General features: G+C 40.3%; 1 protein-coding gene and 5 non-coding genes across 7 annotated transcripts in view; all 6 read left to right on the forward strand.

The window, feature by feature from the left end:
- Positions 1-2,090: 2,090 nt before the first annotated feature.
- trnal-uag (transfer RNA leucine (anticodon UAG)) lies at positions 2,091-2,173 on the forward strand. The gene has a single exon. It is a non-coding gene; the product is annotated as a tRNA-Leu (tRNA).
- A 7,322-nt stretch (positions 2,174-9,495) lies between these two features.
- trnal-uag (transfer RNA leucine (anticodon UAG)) lies at positions 9,496-9,578 on the forward strand. Its single transcript has one exon. It is a non-coding gene; the product is annotated as a tRNA-Leu (tRNA).
- Positions 9,579-10,358: 780 nt separating this feature from the next.
- trnal-uag (transfer RNA leucine (anticodon UAG)) lies at positions 10,359-10,441 on the forward strand. Its single transcript has one exon. It is a non-coding gene; the product is annotated as a tRNA-Leu (tRNA).
- A 1,810-nt stretch (positions 10,442-12,251) lies between these two features.
- On the forward strand, positions 12,252-12,334 carry trnal-uag (transfer RNA leucine (anticodon UAG)). The gene has a single exon. It is a non-coding gene; the product is annotated as a tRNA-Leu (tRNA).
- Positions 12,335-13,511: 1,177 nt separating this feature from the next.
- Positions 13,512-20,187, forward strand: part of LOC106595512 (traf2 and NCK-interacting protein kinase) — a 72,035-nt gene continuing 65,359 nt past the window's right edge. Inside the window, exons 1-2 of one of the 2 annotated variants that reach the window (XM_082962914.1) lie at positions 13,512-14,195; positions 18,700-18,818. The gene's annotated coding sequence lies outside the window, so the exon portion shown is untranslated. Of the gene's footprint in view, positions 14,196-18,137; positions 18,819-20,187 lie in introns of those variants that run through there. The other variant, XM_082962915.1, reaches the window with a different exon arrangement.
- Positions 17,738-17,820, forward strand: trnal-cag (transfer RNA leucine (anticodon CAG)). Its single transcript has one exon. It is a non-coding gene; the product is annotated as a tRNA-Leu (tRNA).

Here is a 20,187-nt window from a genome sequence, read left to right on the forward strand (position 1 = left end):
TTATCCCAACACCAAATCAAGCTGTTCAGAGGCAGGATGACCGAGCGGTCTAAGGCGCTGCGTTCAGGTCGCAGTCTCCACTGGAGTCGTGTGTTCGAATCCCACTTCTGACATGCTTTTAACGCCTGCATGTCATACTGCTTTGTAATAACCAGTTGACAAATAAATGACTTAACATAATGGAAATAACACCTAGTTAACATGTGTAGTGAATAATTAAGAGAATCCTTTCAGGTCGCAGTCTCCACTGGAGGTGTGGGTTGGAATCCCACTTCTGACAAGCTTTTAACGCCTGCATGTCATACTGCTTTGTAATAACCAGTTGACAAATAAATGACTTAACATAATGGAAATAACACCTAGTTAACATGTGTAGTGAATAATTAAGAGAATCCTTTCAGGTCGCTGTCTCCACTGGAGGCGTGGGTTCGAATCCCACTTCTGACAAACTTTTAACGCCTGCATGTCATACTGCTTTGTAATAACCAGTTGACAATTAAATTACTTAAGATAATGGAAATAACACCTAGTTAACATGTGTAGTGAATAATTATGAGAATCCTTTCTGGGCGCAGTCTCCCCTGGAGGTGTGGGTTCGAATCCCACTTCTGACAAGCTTTTAACACCTGCATGTCATACTGCTTTGTAATAACTTGTTGAGAAATAAATGACTTAAGATAATGGAAATAACACCTAGTCAAAATGTGTAGTGAATAACTATCGTATTTTTAACATTCTGCAAAAACAGCTAGTTGATGAGAGGTTGAAAGAGAATTGCACGAATTTCACAGGCGGGCCACAAACAGGCAAATAACAAAAGGCATCTCGGAACGCACAACTCGTCGGTCGTTGTCACGACTACGCTTTTTCCATTGAAGGACATATTGAGGATAAATCAATGACTGGAGTTTTTAATTGATAAAAACCAATGACTATTTGATGTTGAAAGTGCAAGTCAGTATTGTGCATTTACTGGTCTTTGTGGTGATCTCAGGAGGCCGTGCCTATTTCTACTTTTACCTAGTACGCTTTATCCCAACACCAAATCAAGCTGTTCAGAGGCAGGATGACCGAGTGGTCTAAGGCACTGCGTTCAGGTCGCAGTCTCAACTGGAGTCGTGTGTTCGAATCCCACTTCTGACATGCTTTTAACGCCTGCATGTCATACTGCTTTGTAATAACCAGTTGACAAATAAATGACTTAACATAATGGAAATAACACCTAGTTAACATGTGTAGTGAATAATTAAGAGAATCCTTTCAGGTCGCAGTCTCCACTGGAGGTGTGGGTTGGAATCCCACTTCTGACAAGCTTTTAACGCCTGCATGTCATACTGCTTTGTAATAACCAGTTGACAAATAAATGACTTAACATAATGGAAATAACACCTAGTTAACATGTGTAGTGAATAATTAAGAGAATCCTTTCAGGTCGCTTTCTCCACTGGAGGCGTGGGTTCGAATCCCACTTCTGACAAACTTTTAACGCCTGCATGTCATACTGCTTTGTAATAACCAGTTGACAATTAAATTACTTAAGATAATGGAAATAACACCTAGTTAACATGTGTAGTGAATAATTAAGAGAATCCTTTCAGGTTGCAGTCTCCCCTGGAGGTGTGGGTTCGAATCCCACTTCTGACAAGCTTTTAACACCTGCATGTCATACTGCTTTGTAATAACATGTTGAGAAATAAATGACTTAAGATAATGGAAATAACACCTAGTCAAAATGTGTAGTGAATAACTATCGTATTTTTAACATTCTGCAAAAACAGCTAGTTAATGAGAGGTTGAAAGAGAATTGCACGAATTTCACAGGCGGGCCACAAACAGGCAAATAACAAAAGGCATCTCGGAACGCACAACTCGTCGGTCGTTGTCACGACTACGCTTTTTCCATTGAAGGACATATTGAGGATAAATCAATGACTGGAGTTTTTAATTGATAAAAACCAATGACTATTTGATGTTGAAAGTGCAAGTCAGTATTGTGCATTTACTGGTCTTTGTGGTGATCTCAGGAGGCCGTGCCTATTTCTACTTTTACCTAGTACGCTTTATCCCAACACCAAATCAAGCTGTTCAGAGTCAGGATGGCCGAGCGGTCTAAGGCGCTGCGTTTAGGTCGCAGTCTCCATTGGAGGCGTGGGTTCGAATCCCACTTCTGACAATCTTTTAACGCCTGCATGTCATACTGCTTTGTAATAACCAGTTGACAAATAAATGACTTAAGATAATGGAAATAACCCCTAGTTAACATGTGTAGTGAATAATTAAGAGAATCCTTTCAGGTCGCAGTCTCCCCTGGAGGTGTGGGTTCGAATCCCACTTCTGACAAGCTTTTAACGCCTGCATGTCATACTGCTTTGCAATAACCAGTTGACAAATAAATGACTTAAGATAATGGAAATAACACCTAGTTAACATGTTTAGTGAATAATTAAGAGAATCCTTTCAGGTCGCAGTCTCCCCTGGAGGTGTGGGTTCGAATCCCACTTCTGACAAGCTTTTAACGCCTGCATGTCATACTGCTTTGTAATAACCTGTTGAGAAATAAATGACTTAAGATAATGGAAATAACACCTAGTTAAAATGTGTAGTGAATAACTATCGTATTTTTAACATTCTGCAAAAACAGCTAGTTGATGAGAGGTTGAAAGAGAATTGCACGAATTTCACAGGCGGGCCACAAACAGGCAAATAACAAAAGGCATCTCGGAACGGACAACTCGTCGGTCGTTGTCACGACTACGCTTTTTCCATTGAAGGACATATTGAGGATAAATCAATGACTGGAGTTTTTAATTGATAAAAACCAATGACTATTTGATGTTGAAAGTGCAAGTCAGTATTGTGCATTTACTGGTCTTTGTGGTGATCTCAGGAGGCCGTGCCTATTTCTACTTTTACCTAGTACGCTTTATCCCAACACCAAATCAAGCTGTTCAGAGGCAGGATGACCGAGCGGTCTAAGGCGCTGCGTTCAGGTCGCAGTCTCCACTGGAGTCGTGTGTTCGAATCCCACTTCTGACATGCTTTTAACGCCTGCATGTCATACTGCTTTGTAATAACCAGTTGACAAATAAATGACTTAACATAATGGAAATAACACCTAGTTAACATGTGTAGTGAATAATTAAGAGAATCCTTTCAGGTCGCAGTCTCCACTGGAGGTGTGGGTTGGAATCCCACTTCTGACAAGCTTTTAACGCCTGCATGTCATACTGCTTTGTAATAACCAGTTGACAAATAAATGACTTAACATAATGGAAATAACACCTAGTTAACATGTGTAGTGAATAATTAAGAGAATCCTTTCAGGTCGCTGTCTCCACTGGAGGCGTGGGTTCGAATCCCACTTCTGACAAACTTTTAACGCCTGCATGTCATACTGCTTTGTAATAACCAGTTGACAATTAAATTACTTAAGATAATGGAAATAACACCTAGTTAACATGTGTAGTGAATAATTAAGAGAATCCTTTCAGGTCGCAGTCTCCCCTGGAGGTGTGGGTTCGAATCCCACTTCTGACAAGCTTTTAACACCTGCATGTCATACTGCTTTGTAATAACCTGTTGAGAAATAAATGACTTAAGATAATGGAAATAACACCTAGTCAAAATGTGTAGTGAATAACTATCGTATTTTTAACATTCTGCAAAAACAGCTAGTTGATGAGAGGTTGAAAGAGAATTGCACGAATTTCACAGGCGGGCCACAAACAGGCAAATAACAAAAGGCATCTCGGAACGCACAACTCGTCGGTCGTTGTCACGACTACGCTTTTTCCATTGAAGGACATATTGAGGATAAATCAATGACTGGAGTTTTTAATTGATAAAAACCAATGACTATTTGATGTTGAAAGTGCAAGTCAGTATTGTGCATTTACTGGTCTTTGTGGTGATCTCAGGAGGCCGTGCCTATTTCTACTTTTACCTAGTACGCTTTATCCCAACACCAAATCAAGCTGTTCAGAGGCAGGATGACCGAGTGGTCTAAGGCGCTGCGTTCAGGTCGCAGTCTCAACTGGAGTCGTGTGTTCGAATCCCACTTCTGACATGCTTTTAACGCCTGCATGTCATACTGCTTTGTAATAACCAGTTGACAAATAAATGACTTAACATAATGGAAATAACACCTAGTTAACATGTGTAGTGAATAATTAAGAGAATCCTTTCAGGTCGCTGTCTCCACTGGAGGCGTGGGTTCGAATCCCACTTCTGACAAACTTTTAACGCCTGCATGTCATACTGCTTTGTAATAACCAGTTGACAATTAAATTACTTAAGATAATGGAAATAACACCTAGTTAACATGTGTAGTGAATAATTAAGAGAATCCTTTCAGGTCGCAGTCTCCCCTGGAGGTGTGGGTTCGAATCCCACTTCTGACAAGCTTTTAACACCTGCATGTCATACTGCTTTGTAATAACCTGTTGAGAAATAAATGACTTAAGATAATGGAAATAACACCTAGTCAAAATGTGTAGTGAATAACTATCGTATTTTTAACATTCTGCAAAAACAGCTAGTTGATGAGAGGTTGAAAGAGAATTGCACGAATTTCACAGGCGGGCCACAAACAGGCAAATAACAAAAGGCATCTCGGAACGCACAACTCGTCGGTCGTTGTCACGACTACGCTTTTTCCATTGAAGGACATATTGAGGATAAATCAATGACTGGAGTTTTTAATTGATAAAAACCAATGACTATTTGATGTTGAAAGTGCAAGTCAGTATTGTGCATTTACTGGTCTTTGTGGTGATCTCAGGAGGCCGTGCCTATTTCTACTTTTACCTAGTACGCTTTATCCCAACACCAAATCAAGCTGTTCAGAGGCAGGATGACCGAGCGGTCTAAGGCGCTGCGTTCAGGTCGCAGTCTCAACTGGAGTCGTGTGTTCGAATCCCACTTCTGACATGCTTTTAACGCCTGCATGTCATACTGCTTTGTAATAACCAGTTGACAAATAAATGACTTAACATAATGGAAATAACACCTAGTTAACATGTGTAGTGAATAATTAAGAGAATCCTTTCAGGTCGCAGTCTCCACTGGAGGTGTGGGTTGGAATCCCACTTCTGACAAGCTTTTAACGCCTGCATGTCATACTGCTTTGTAATAACCAGTTGACAAATAAATGACTTAACATAATGGAAATAACACCTAGTTAACATGTGTAGTGAATAATTAAGAGAATCCTTTCAGGTCGCTGTCTCCACTGGAGGCGTGGGTTCGAATCCCACTTCTGACAAACTTTTAACGCCTGCATGTCATACTGCTTTGTAATAACCAGTTGACAATTAAATTACTTAAGATAATGGAAATAACACCTAGTTAACATGTGTAGTGAATAATTAAGAGAATCCTTTCAGGTCGCAGTCTCCCCTGGAGGTGTGGGTTCGAATCCCACTTCTGACAAGCTTTTAACACCTGCATGTCATACTGCTTTGTAATAACCTGTTGAGAAATAAATGACTTAAGATAATGGAAATAACACCTAGTCAAAATGTGTAGTGAATAACTATCGTATTTTTAACATTCTGCAAAAACAGCTAGTTGATGAGAGGTTGAAAGAGAATTGCACGAATTTCACAGGCGGGCCACAAACAGGCAAATAACAAAAGGCATCTCGGAACGCACAACTCGTCGGTCGTTGTCACGACTACGCTTTTTCCATTGAAGGACATATTGAGGATAAATCAATGACTGGAGTTTTTAATTGATAAAAACCAATGACTATTTGATGTTGAAAGTGCAAGTCAGTATTGTGCATTTACTGGTCTTTGTGGTGATCTCAGGAGGCCGTGCCTATTTCTACTTTTACCTAGTACGCTTTATCCCAACACCAAATCAAGCTGTTCAGAGGCAGGATGACCGAGTGGTCTAAGGCGCTGCGTTCAGGTCGCAGTCTCAACTGGAGTCGTGTGTTCGAATCCCACTTCTGACATGCTTTTAACGCCTGCATGTCATACTGCTTTGTAATAACCAGTTGACAAATAAATGACTTAACATAATGGAAATAACACCTAGTTAACATGTGTAGTGAATAATTAAGAGAATCCTTTCAGGTCGCTGTCTCCACTGGAGGCGTGGGTTCGAATCCCACTTCTGACAAACTTTTAACGCCTGCATGTCATACTGCTTTGTAATAACCAGTTGACAATTAAATTACTTAAGATAATGGAAATAACACCTAGTTAACATGTGTAGTGAATAATTAAGAGAATCCTTTCAGGTCGCAGTCTCCCCTGGAGGTGTGGGTTCGAATCCCACTTCTGACAAGCTTTTAACACCTGCATGTCATACTGCTTTGTAATAACCTGTTGAGAAATAAATGACTTAAGATAATGGAAATAACACCTAGTCAAAATGTGTAGTGAATAACTATCGTATTTTTAACATTCTGCAAAAACAGCTAGTTGATGAGAGGTTGAAAGAGAATTGCACGAATTTCACAGGCGGGCCACAAACAGGCAAATAACAAAAGGCATCTCGGAACGCACAACTCGTCGGTCGTTGTCACGACTACGCTTTTTCCATTGAAGGACATATTGAGGATAAATCAATGACTGGAGTTTTTAATTGATAAAAACCAATGACTATTTGATGTTGAAAGTGCAAGTCAGTATTGTGCATTTACTGGTCTTTGTGGTGATCTCAGGAGGCCGTGCCTATTTCTACTTTTACCTAGTACGCTTTATCCCAACACCAAATCAAGCTGTTCAGAGGCAGGATGACCGAGCGGTCTAAGGCGCTGCGTTCAGGTCGCAGTCTCCACTGGAGTCGTGTGTTCGAATCCCACTTCTGACATGCTTTTAACGCCTGCATGTCATACTGCTTTGTAATAACCAGTTGACAAATAAATGACTTAACATAATGGAAATAACACCTAGTTAACATGTGTAGTGAATAATTAAGAGAATCCTTTCAGGTCGCAGTCTCCACTGGAGGTGTGGGTTGGAATCCCACTTCTGACAAGCTTTTAACGCCTGCATGTCATACTGCTTTGTAATAACCAGTTGACAAATAAATGACTTAACATAATGGAAATAACACCTAGTTAACATGTGTAGTGAATAATTAAGAGAATCCTTTCAGGTCGCTGTCTCCACTGGAGGCGTGGGTTCGAATCCCACTTCTGACAAACTTTTAACGCCTGCATGTCATACTGCTTTGTAATAACCAGTTGACAATTAAATTACTTAAGATAATGGAAATAACACCTAGTTAACATGTGTAGTGAATAATTAAGAGAATCCTTTCAGGTCGCAGTCTCCCCTGGAGGTGTGGGTTCGAATCCCACTTCTGACAAGCTTTTAACACCTGCATGTCATACTGCTTTGTAATAACCTGTTGAGAAATAAATGACTTAAGATAATGGAAATAACACCTAGTCAAAATGTGTAGTGAATAACTATCGTATTTTTAACATTCTGCAAAAACAGCTAGTTGATGAGAGGTTGAAAGAGAATTGCACGAATTTCACAGGCGGGCCACAAACAGGCAAATAACAAAAGGCATCTCGGAACGCACAACTCGTCGGTCGTTGTCACGACTACGCTTTTTCCATTGAAGGACATATTGAGGATAAATCAATGACTGGAGTTTTTAATTGATAAAAACCAATGACTATTTGATGTTGAAAGTGCAAGTCAGTATTGTGCATTTACTGGTCTTTGTGGTGATCTCAGGAGGCCGTGCCTATTTCTACTTTTACCTAGTACGCTTTATCCCAACACCAAATCAAGCTGTTCAGAGGCAGGATGACCGAGTGGTCTAAGGCACTGCGTTCAGGTCGCAGTCTCAACTGGAGTCGTGTGTTCGAATCCCACTTCTGACATGCTTTTAACGCCTGCATGTCATACTGCTTTGTAATAACCAGTTGACAAATAAATGACTTAACATAATGGAAATAACACCTAGTTAACATGTGTAGTGAATAATTAAGAGAATCCTTTCAGGTCGCTGTCTCCACTGGAGGCGTGGGTTCGAATCCCACTTCTGACAAACTTTTAACGCCTGCATGTCATACTGCTTTGTAATAACCAGTTGACAATTAAATTACTTAAGATAATGGAAATAACACCTAGTTAACATGTGTAGTGAATAATTAAGAGAATCCTTTCAGGTCGCAGTCTCCCCTGGAGGTGTGGGTTCGAATCCCACTTCTGACAAGCTTTTAACACCTGCATGTCATACTGCTTTGTAATAACCTGTTGAGAAATAAATGACTTAAGATAATGGAAATAACACCTAGTCAAAATGTGTAGTGAATAACTATCGTATTTTTAACATTCTGCAAAAACAGCTAGTTGATGAGAGGTTGAAAGAGAATTGCACGAATTTCACAGGCGGGCCACAAACAGGCAAATAACAAAAGGCATCTCGGAACGCACAACTCGTCGGTCGTTGTCACGACTACGCTTTTTCCATTGAAGGACATATTGAGGATAAATCAATGACTGGAGTTTTTAATTGATAAAAACCAATGACTATTTGATGTTGAAAGTGCAAGTCAGTATTGTGCATTTACTGGTCTTTGTGGTGATCTCAGGAGGCCGTGCCTATTTCTACTTTTACCTAGTACGCTTTATCCCAACACCAAATCAAGCTGTTCAGAGGCAGGATGACCGAGCGGTCTAAGGCGCTGCGTTCAGGTCGCAGTCTCAACTGGAGTCGTGTGTTCGAATCCCACTTCTGACATGCTTTTAACGCCTGCATGTCATACTGCTTTGTAATAACCAGTTGACAAATAAATGACTTAACATAATGGAAATAACACCTAGTTAACATGTGTAGTGAATAATTAAGAGAATCCTTTCAGGTCGCTTTCTCCACTGGAGGCGTGGGTTCGAATCCCACTTCTGACAAACTTTTAACGCCTGCATGTCATACTGCTTTGTAATAACCAGTTGACAATTAAATTACTTAAGATAATGGAAATAACACCTAGTTAACATGTGTAGTGAATAATTAAGAGAATCCTTTCAGGTTGCAGTCTCCCCTGGAGGTGTGGGTTCGAATCCCACTTCTGACAAGCTTTTAACACCTGCATGTCATACTGCTTTGTAATAACATGTTGAGAAATAAATGACTTAAGATAATGGAAATAACACCTAGTCAAAATGTGTAGTGAATAACTATCGTATTTTTAACATTCTGCAAAAACAGCTAGTTAATGAGAGGTTGAAAGAGAATTGCACGAATTTCACAGGCGGGCCACAAACAGGCAAATAACAAAAGGCATCTCGGAACGCACAACTCGTCGGTCGTTGTCACGACTACGCTTTTTCCATTGAAGGACATATTGAGGATAAATCAATGACTGGAGTTTTTAATTGATAAAAACCAATGACTATTTGATGTTGAAAGTGCAAGTCAGTATTGTGCATTTACTGGTCTTTGTGGTGATCTCAGGAGGCCGTGCCTATTTCTACTTTTACCTAGTACGCTTTATCCCAACACCAAATCAAGCTGTTCAGAGTCAGGATGGCCGAGCGGTCTAAGGCGCTGCGTTTAGGTCGCAGTCTCCATTGGAGGCGTGGGTTCGAATCCCACTTCTGACAAACTTTTAACGCCTGCATGTCATACTGCTTTGTAATAACCAGTTGACAAATAAATGACTTAAGATAATGGAAATAACCCCTAGTTAACATGTGTAGTGAATAATTAAGAGAATCCTTTCAGGTCGCAGTCTCCCCTGGAGGTGTGGGTTCGAATCCCACTTCTGACAAGCTTTTAACGCCTGCATGTCATACTGCTTTGCAATAACCAGTTGACAAATAAATGACTTAAGATAATGGAAATAACACCTAGTTAACATGTGTAGTGAATAATTAAGAGAATCCTTTCAGGTCGCAGTTTCCCCTGGAGGTGTGGGTTCGAATCCCACTTCTGACAAGCTTTTAACACCTGCATGTCATACTGCTTTGTAATAACATGTTGAGAAATAAATGACTTAAGATAATGGAAATAACACCTAGTCAAAATGTGTAGTGAATAACTATTGTATTTTTAACATTCTGCAAAAACAGCTAGTTAATGAGAGGTTGAAAGAGAATTGCACGAATTTCACAGGCGGGCCACAAACAGGCAAATAACAAAAGGCATCTCGGAACGCACAACTCGTCGGTCGTTGTCACGACTACGCTTTTTCCATTGAAGGACATATTGAGGATAAATCAATGACTGGAGTTTTTAATTGATAAAAACCAATGACTATTTGATGTTGAAAGTGCAAGTCAGTATTGTGCATTTACTGGTCTTTGTGGTGATCTCAGGAGGCCGTGCCTATTTCTACTTTTACCTAGTACGCTTTATCCCAACACCAAATCAAGCTGTTCAGAGTCAGGATGGCCGAGCGGTCTAAGGCGCTGCGTTTAGGTCGCAGTCTCCATTGGAGGCGTGGGTTCGAATCCCACTTCTGACAATCTTTTAACGCCTGCATGTCATACTGCTTTGTAATAACCAGTTGACAAATAAATGACTTAAGATAATGGAAATAACCCCTAGTTAACATGTGTAGTGAATAATTAAGAGAATCCTTTCAGGTCGCAGTCTCCCCTGGAGGTGTGGGTTCGAATCCCACTTCTGACAAGCTTTTAACGCCTGCATGTCATACTGCTTTGCAATAACCAGTTGACAAATAAATGACTTAAGATAATGGAAATAACACCTAGTTAACATGTGTAGTGAATAATTAAGAGAATCCTTTCAGGTCGCAGTTTCCCCTGGAGGTGTGGGTAAGAATCCCACTTCTGACAAGCTTTTAACGCCTGCATGTCATACTGCTTTGTAATAACCTGTTGAGAAATAAATGACTTAAGATAATGGAAATAACACCTAGTTAAAATGTGTAGTGAATAACTATCGTATTTTTAACATTCTGCAAAAACAGCTAGTTGATGAGAGGTTGAAAGAGAATTGCACGAATTTCACAGGCGGGCCACAAACAGGCAAATAACAAAAGGCATCTCGGAACGGACAACTCGTCGGTCGTTGTCACGACTACGCTTTTTCCATTGAAGGACATATTGAGGATAAATCAATGACTGGAGTTTTTAATTGATAAAAACCAATGACTATTTGATGTTGAAAGTGCAAGTCAGTATTGTGCATTTACTAGACTTTGTGGTGATCTCAGGAGGCCGGACCTATTTCTACTTTTACCTAGTACGCTTTATCCCAACACCAAATCAAGCTGTTCAGAGGCAGGATGACCGAGCGGTCTAAGGCGCTGCGTTCAGGTCGCAGTCTCAACTGGAGTCGTGTGTTCGAATCCCACTTCTGACATGCTTTTAACGCCTGCATGTCATACTGCTTTGTAATAACCAGTTGACAAATAAATGACTTAAGATAATGGAAATAACACCTAGTTAACATGTGTAGTGAATAATTAAGAGAATCCTTTCAGGTCGCAGTCTCCACTGGAGGTGTGGGTTGGAATCCCACTTCTGACAAGCTTTTAACGCCTGCATGTCATACTGCTTTGTAATAACCAGTTGACAAATAAATGACTTAACATAATGGAAATAACACCTAGTTAACATGTGTAGTGAATAATTAAGAGAATCCTTTCAGGTCGCTGTCTCCACTGGAGGCGTGGGTTCGAATCCCACTTCTGACAAACTTTTAACGCCTGCATGTCATACTGCTTTGTAATAACCAGTTGACAATTAAATTACTTAAGATAATGGAAATAACACCTAGTTAACATGTGTAGTGAATAATTAAGAGAATCCTTTCAGGTCGCAGTCTCCCCTGGAGGTGTGGGTTCGAATCCCACTTCTGACAAGCTTTTAACACCTGCATGTCATACTGCTTTGTAATAACCTGTTGAGAAATAAATGACTTAAGATAATGGAAATAACACCTAGTCAAAATGTGTAGTGAATAACTATCGTATTTTTAACATTCTGCAAAAACAGCTAGTTGATGAGAGGTTGAAAGAGAATTGCACGAATTTCACAGGCGGGCCACAAACAGGCAAATAACAAAAGGCATCTCGGAACGCACAACTCGTCGGTCGTTGTCACGACTACGCTTTTTCCATTGAAGGACATATTGAGGATAAATCAATGACTGGAGTTTTTAATTGATAAAAACCAATGACTATTTGATGTTGAAAGTGCAAGTCAGTATTGTGCATTTACTGGTCTTTGTGGTGATCTCAGGAGGCCGTGCCTATTTCTACTTTTACCTAGTACGCTTTATCCCAACACCAAATCAAGCTGTTCAGAGTCAGGATGGCCGAGCGGTCTAAGGCGCTGCGTTTAGGTCGCAGTCTCCATTGGAGGCGTGGGTTCGAATCCCACTTCTGACACTCTTTTAACGCCTGCATGTCATACTGCTTTGTAATAACCAGTTGACAAATAAATGACTTAAGATAATGGAAATAACCCCTAGTTAACATGTGTAGTGAATAATTAAGAGAATCCTTTCAGGTCGCAGTCTCCCCTGGAGGTGTGGGTTCGAATCCCACTTCTGACAAGCTTTTAACGCCTGCATGTCATACTGCTTTGCAATAACCAGTTGACAAATAAATGACTTAAGATAATGGAAATAACACCTAGTTAACATGTTTAGTGAATAATTAAGAGAATCCTTTCAGGTCGCAGTCTCCCCTGGAGGTGTGGGTTCGAATCCCACTTCTGACAAGCTTTTAACGCCTGCATGTCATACTGCTTTGTAATAACCTGTTGAGAAATAAATGACTTAAGATAATGGAAATAACACCTAGTTAAAATGTGTAGTGAATAACTATCGTATTTTTAACATTCTGCAAAAACAGCTAGTTGATGAGAGGTTGAAAGAGAATTGCACGAATTTCACAGGCGGGCCACAAACAGGCAAATAACAAAAGGCATCTCGGAACGGACAACTCGTCGGTCGTTGTCACGACTACGCTTTTTCCATTGAAGGACATATTGAGGATAAATCAATGACTGGAGTTTTTAATTGATAAAAACCAATGACTATTTGATGTTGAAAGTGCAAGTCAGTATTGTGCATTTACTGGACTTTGTGGTGATCTCAGGAGGCCGGACCTATTTCTACTTTTACATAGTACGCTTTATCCCAACACCAAATCAAGCTGTTCAGAGGCAGGATGACCGAGCGGTCTAAGGCGCTGCGTTCAGGTCGCAGTCTCCTCTTGAGGCGTGGGTTCGAATCCCACTTCTGACAAGCTTTTAACGCCTGCATGTCATACTGCTTTGTAATAACCAGTTGACAAATAAATGACTTAAGATAATGGAAATAACGCCTAGTTGACATGTGTAGTGAATAATTAAGAGAATCCTTTCAGGTCGCAGTCTCCCCTGGAGGTGTGGATTGGAATCCCACTTCTGACAAGCTTTTAACGCCTGCACGTCATACTGCTTTGTAATAACCTGTTGAGAAATAAATGACTTAAGATAATGGGAATAACACCTAGTTAACATGTGTAGTGAATAACTATCGTATTTTTAACATATGAATACTAGTTATCATGTTCCGTTATTGACCCTTAGTGGTGAGACGATGTATCTACACCCTGGGCAACTTTCTGTCTTTCTGTTGTTCTGGCTTTGTGAAGAAAAAGAAATCATATAATACTCCTATTTCTACTTTTACCGATACACGTTCTACAGCAAGTCATTACAATGACAAATCGAGTATGTTAGAATCTACACATTTGTTGGTCGGAGTACGTCAGAATATTGAATTTTAGACCTCGTGCTGTCGTTACGGAATCAGCATGGCCGAGCCTTCTAAGGCGCTGCTTTACCCTGGAGGCGTGGTGTTGAATCCCTCTCCTGAAAATGCTTTATCGCCCGTCTGTCACAGGGAAGTCATTCCAAATCATGGTGTAATACATTACCTCTTGAGAATTTTTGTTCTAAATCGATCGATGTAGAATCTTCATATTGCGCTTGATAATGCACTTAAACACTTTATTATGGTATTAATTAAGCAATTTATTGTAGTCTAACTGAAAAGGATTTGCAAGAGTTCTCGCGGCAGTTGTCGTGGCCGAGTGGTTAAGGCGATGGACTAGAAATCTGTTATTTTCTTCCCGGGCAGGTTCGAATCCTGCCGAGAACGGTGAAAAAAATTGTCCGTTCCTGTCGAAGTCTACAATACTCGAATTTCATGTGAAGCTCTTTGACCACATGAGGGCGCCCTCCACTTTCACGTATCAGGTATGTAAAAAAACATTATGAACACCTTCCTTGAGTAGTGGGCCATTCCTGATACACACAGGAAACTGATGAGTGTGAAAACCCCAGCAGCGTTGCAGTTCTTGACACAAACCGGTGCGCCTGACACATACTACCATACCTCGTTCAAAGGCACTTAAATATTTTGTGTTGCCCATCCACCCTCTGAATGTCACACAATCCATGTCTTAATAGTCTCAAGGTTTAAAAATCCTTCTTTAACCTGTCTCCTCTCCTTCATCTACACTGATTGATGTGGATTTAACAAGTGACATAAATAAGAGATCATATCTTTCACCTGTATTCACAAGGTCAGTCTATGTCATGGAAAGAGCTGGTGTCCTTAATATTTTGTATACTCTTTATGGCTCTGGTATGGTATATGCGAGGTATCGCCTGTATTCATTTCAGTAACTCTATGTCAGTGAAAGGTTAAAGAAATAGTCCATTCTCAAATCAGATTCATCTGTCTTCAAAATGACTTGATTTAAAGGCATAGTCTGTGATTTTTAAGACAGTTGATATTGGGGAAATATTATGTCACCCGTAGGTACAGAATAATAATGTGTGTGTGTGATATGGCTTCTTCTGTGCATCTTCACATTTGAATTATAGAGTAAGCATTAATTGGAACAGATATCATCATGTACTGTAGCATGTGCTATGTTACACCCTCCCAGCACACACACACTGGAAATTTAGCCCAGAATCACTTATTAAATATTTAAGTAATATTAGTAATGTGTTCTCTTATGCTTCCTCACTCTCTCTCCCCCGTCCACCCCCCCCCCAAATCAAATTTGTTTGTCATATGCGCCGAATATAACAGGTCCAATTAAATCAAATAAAATGTATTGGTCACATACACATGTTTAGAAAGATGTTATTGCGGGTGTTCCGTAATAATTGTGTTTCGTGCTCCAACAGTGCAGTAATATCTAAGAAGTAATATCTAACAATTTCACAACAATACACACAATACAGACAACCTAAAGTAAAGGAATGAAATTAAGAACATATAAATATTTGGACGAGCAATATCGGAGCGGAATAGACTAAAATACAGTAGAATAGAATAGAATACAGTATTTACATATGAGATGAGTAATGCAAAATATATACACATTATAAAGTGACTAGTGTTCCATTATTAAAGTGGCCAGTGATTTCAAGTCTATGTATATAGGGCAACAGCCTCTAATGTGCTAGTGATGCCCTTTAGATAGAAGCTGTTTTTCAGTCTCTCAGTCCCAGCTTTGATGCACCTGTATTGACCTCGCCTTCTGGATGATAGCGGGGTGGACAGGCAGTGGCTCGGGTGGTTGTTGTCCTTGATGATCTTTTTGGCCTTCCTGTGACATCGGGTGCTGTAGGAGTCCTGAAGGGCAGGCAGTTTGCCCCCGGTGATGCGTTGTGCAGACCGCACCACCCTCTGGAGAGCCCTGTGGTCGCGGGCAGTGCAGTTGTCGTACCAAGCGGTGATACAGCCCGACAGGATGCTCTCAATTGTGCATCTGTGAAAGTTTGTGAGGGTTTTAGGTGCCAAGCCAAATTTCTTCAGCCTCCTGAGGTTGAAGAGGCGCTGTTGCGCCTTCTTCACCACACTGTCTGTGTGGGTGGAACCTTTCAGTTGGTCAGTGATGTGTACGCCGAGGAACTTGAAGCTTTCCACCTTCTTCACTGCAGTCCCCTCGATGTGGATAGGGGGATGCTCCCTCTGCTGTTTACGGAAGTCCACGATCATCTCCTTTGAGTGAGAGGTTATTTTCCAGGCACCACACTCCCAGGGCCCTCACCTCCTCCCTGTAGACTGTCTCGTGTAGACCTTATCGTGAAATGCTTACTTACAAGCCCTTAATAACCAACAATGCAGTTCAAGAAATAGAGTTAGGGAAATATTGACTAAACAAACTCAAGTAAAAAATAAAACAAAAATTAACAAAATAACAATAACGAGGCTATATACAGAGGGTACCGGTACCGAGTCAATGTGCGAGGGTACAGGTTAGTCGAGGTAATTTGTACAAATAGGTATGGTTCAACGTAAACAGTCCAGGTGGCCATTTGATTAATTGTTCAGTCGTCTTATGGCTTGGGGGTAGAAGCTGTTAAGGAACCTTTTGGATCTAGACTTGGCGCACCGGTACCACTTGCCGTGCGGTAGCAGAGAGAACAGTCAATGACTCTCTCCCCCTTCTCTCCCATGTCTCTGTCTCATTCTCTTTCTCTCTGCCTTTCTCTTTCTATGTGAAGGTATGTTGTCGTGGCACTCTAGGGGAAACAGGGTGTGACATGCTCAGGTGATTCCATGGAAAACACTGGATGAAGAAAACAACAATTGTATCACATGCACACACACCTGCAGACATATCGCAAACCCACACCACACACACACACACACACACACACACACACCAAGATGTGATAATAGCCGTGCCTGTATAATGTATTGGCTCTGACATTAGCTTGGATGAGTTTGGCATTGGCTTTGATACCACTTTGATAACTCAACTTACATGTACATAATCACCTCAATTACCTCGACACCGGTGCCCCCGCACATTGACTCTGTACCGGTACCCCCTGTATAAAGCCCCGTTATTGTTATTTACTGCTGTTCTTTAATCATTTGTTATTCTTATCTCTTACCTTTTTTTTGTTGCTATTTTCTTAGAACTGTATTGTTGGTTAAGGGATTTTCACTGTAAGGTCTACAACTGTTGTATTCGGCGCATGTGACAAATTACATTTGATTTGATTAAATGGTATGAATGACTAATAGTTCCTAAGAAGGTCTTGGGAAGACAAAGCAGTCTGTAGATTTCTCACCTGGATGACTGGAGGCTTCTCTGGATGAAAACAAGTTTAGCCAATCTTCCAACCGGCCACAATTCCAGGGGTTTCCATTCTGGGATTTTCTTATCAGTGTAATCCTTTGGGGACTTTGATTCATAACCGTTTAACAGACAGTTCCAGAGTATTTGTCTGTAATCATTTTAATGTAGTAACGTAATTTATATATATTTTTATGTAAATATTTGATTTGATAAATGTTCAATTAACATGACTTATTTTGGTATAGTGATACCGAAAGAGCCCAATTCTATGGTTCCTCTGCATGTGTTGTTTTGGCTTAATCCTTATAGTCCTGATCTCTGACCAAAACAGTTCCAGTTCTGTTATAGTGACAGGACACGACAACACACCTCTACTCTGTTCTATTCTCAGGAAACAGTTCTACTCTGTTCTATTCTCAGGAAACATTTCTACTCTTTTCTATTCTCAGGAAACATTTCTACTCTTTTCTATTCTCAGGAAACATTTCTACCATGTTCTATTCTCAGGAAACATTTCTACTCTTAGGCATTGATTACATAAATGTTCCCATTATTAAAGTGGCTTGAGTTGAGTCAGTATGTCTGGTATTGTGCATTTACTGGTCTTTGTGGTGATCTCAGGAAGCCGTGCCTATTTCTACTTTTACCTAGTCCGGTTTATCCCGACACCAAACCCAGTTGTTAAGAGTCAGGATGGCCGAGCGGTCTAAGGCGCTGCGTTCAGGTCGCAGTCTCCTCTGGAGGCGTGGGTTCGAATCCCACTTCTGACAAGCTTTTAACGCCTGCATGTCATACTGCTTTCTAATAACCAGTTGACAAATAAATTACTTAAGATAATGGAAATAACGCCTAGTTAACATGTGTAGTGAATAATTAAGAGAATCCTTTCAGGTCGCAGTCTCCCCTGGAGGTGTGGATTGGAATCCCACTTCTGACAAGCTTTTAACGCCTGCATGTCATACTGCTTTGTAATAACCTGTTGAGAAATAAATGACTTAAGATAATGGGAATAACACCTAGTTAACATGTGTAGTGAATAACTATCGTATTTTTAACATATGAATACTAGTTATCATGTTCCGTTATTGACCCTTAGTGGTGAGACGATGTATCTACACCCTGGGCAACTTTCTGTCTTTCTGTTGTTCTGGCTTTGTGAAGAAAAAGAAATCATATAATACTCCTATTTCTACTTTTACCGATACACGTTCTACAGCAAGTCATTACAATGACAAATCGAGTATGTTAGAATCTACACATTTGTTGGTCGGAGTACGTCAGAATATTGAATTTTAGACCTCGTGCTGTCGTTACGGAATCAGCATGGCCGAGCCTTCTAAGGCGCTGCTTTACCCTGGAGGCGTGGTGTTGAATCCCTCTCCTGAAAATGCTTTATCGCCCGTCTGTCACAGGGAAGTCATTCCAAATCATGGTGTAATACATTACCTCTTGAGAATTTTTGTTCTAAATCGATCGATGTAGAATCTTCATATTGCGCTTGATAATGCACTTAAACACTTTATTATGGTATTAATTAAGCAATTTATTGTAGTCTAACTGAAAAGGATTTGCAAGAGTTCTCGCGGCAGTTGTCGTGGCCGAGTGGTTAAGGCGATGGACTAGAAATCTGTTATTTTCTTCCCGCGCAGGTTCGAATCCTGCCGAGAACGGTGAAAAAAATTGTCCGTTCCTGTCGAAGTCTACAATACTCGAATTTCATGTGAAGCTCTTTGACCACATGAGGGCGCCCTCCACTTTCACGTATCAGGTATGTAAAAAAACATTATGAACACCTTCCTTGAGTAGTGGGCCATTCCTGATACACACAGGAAACTGATGAGTGTGAAAACCCCAGCAGCGTTGCAGTTCTTGACACAAACCGGTGCGCCTGACACATACTACCATACCTCGTTCAAAGGCACTTAAATATTTTGTGTTGCCCATCCACCCTCTGAATGTCACACAATCCATGTCTTAATAGTCTCAAGGTTTAAAAATCCTTCTTTAACCTGTCTCCTCTCCTTCATCTACACTGATTGATGTGGATTTAACAAGTGACATAAATAAGAGATCATATCTTTCACCTGTATTCACAAGGTCAGTCTATGTCATGGAAAGAGCTGGTGTCCTTAATATTTTGTATACTCTTTATGGCTCTGGTATGGTATATGCGAGGTATCGCCTGTATTCATTTCAGTAACTCTATGTCAGTGAAAGGTTAAAGAAATAGTCCATTCTCAAATCAGATTCATCTGTCTTCAAAATGACTTGATTTAAAGGCATAGTCTGTGATTTTTAAGACAGTTGATATTGGGGAAATATTATGTCACCCGTAGGTACAGAATAATAATGTGTGTGTGTGATATGGCTTCTTCTGTGCATCTTCACATTTGAATTATAGAGTAAGCATTAATTGGAACAGATATCATCATGTACTGTAGCATGTGCTATGTTACACCCTCCCAGCACACACACACTGGAAATTTAGCCCAGAATCACTTATTAAATATTTAAGTAATATTAGTAATGTGTTCTCTTATGCTTCCTCACTCTCTCTCCCCCGTCCACCCCCCCCCCCCCCCAAATCAAATTTGTTTGTCATATGCGCCGAATATAACAGGTCCAATTAAATCAAATAAAATGTATTGGTCACATACACATGTTTAGAAAGATGTTATTGCGGGTGTTCCGTAATAATTGTGTTTCGTGCTCCAACAGTGCAGTAATATCTAAGAAGTAATATCTAACAATTTCACAACAATACACACAATACAGACAACCTAAAGTAAAGGAATGAAATTAAGAACATATAAATATTTGGACGAGCAATATCGGAGCGGAATAGACTAAAATACAGTAGAATAGAATAGAATACAGTATTTACATATGAGATGAGTAATGCAAAATATATACACATTATAAAGTGACTAGTGTTCCATTATTAAAGTGGCCAGTGATTTCAAGTCTATGTATATAGGGCAACAGCCTCTAATGTGCTAGTGATGCCCTTTAGATAGAAGCTGTTTTTCAGTCTCTCAGTCCCAGCTTTGATGCACCTGTATTGACCTCGCCTTCTGGATGATAGCGGGGTGGACAGGCAGTGGCTCGGGTGGTTGTTGTCCTTGATGATCTTTTTG

The sequence above is a fragment of the Salmo salar genome, chromosome 16 (assembly GCF_965601325.2).
Source record: "Salmo salar chromosome 16, fSalSal1, whole genome shotgun sequence".
Classification (NCBI taxonomy): Eukaryota; Metazoa; Chordata; class Actinopteri; order Salmoniformes; family Salmonidae; genus Salmo; species Salmo salar.